Here is a 648-nt window from a genome sequence, read left to right as displayed (position 1 = left end):
GGGACTGTCAGGTATTGAACTCATGACATTACAGTCTTGAGCCAAATAGCCTAACCGGTAAGCCACACACACACTGGAACTGAATGCATATGGTTGTGAAGCAAGCTTTTTAACCACTCACCCATGTCTATATACATGTGTGAAACACACATGCATACACATGAATGTATGTAGAAGCTGAAAGGATGTGGTAGATAGGCAGCTCAGTAAAGTTGTCTGTAAATTAATTCTTTAATCTGTCTTTATCTTCCATGTTCTGTTGACAAACTGCACACCCAGATGCAGCATTAACTCAATTTGCCCATCTTATTTTAATACCTGCTGCTGCTGTATTTGGGGGATTCTTACAGAGCCTCACTTGTAGTTGGGGGGGGGGGATTTCTTTTTCCATTTCTTAAATTTTGGGCATTTTTTTGTTTTTGTTTTTCTGACTTTACATGCATGTGTTTCTATCTACCTACCTATCTATATATGTATGCGTGTGTATATATATATGAATGTGTGTATATATATGTATGTATATATATATATATATATATATGTATGTGTGTGTATGTATGCATATATATGTCTATATGTGTATGTATATAGATATATGTATGTACGTGTATGTGTATATATATATATATATATATATATATATATATA

This window comes from Octopus bimaculoides, chromosome 7 (assembly GCF_001194135.2).
Source record: "Octopus bimaculoides isolate UCB-OBI-ISO-001 chromosome 7, ASM119413v2, whole genome shotgun sequence".
Taxonomy (NCBI): domain Eukaryota; kingdom Metazoa; phylum Mollusca; class Cephalopoda; order Octopoda; family Octopodidae; genus Octopus; species Octopus bimaculoides.
The sequence above is the reverse complement of the archived record's forward strand: the minus strand, read 5'-3'. Positions refer to the sequence as shown.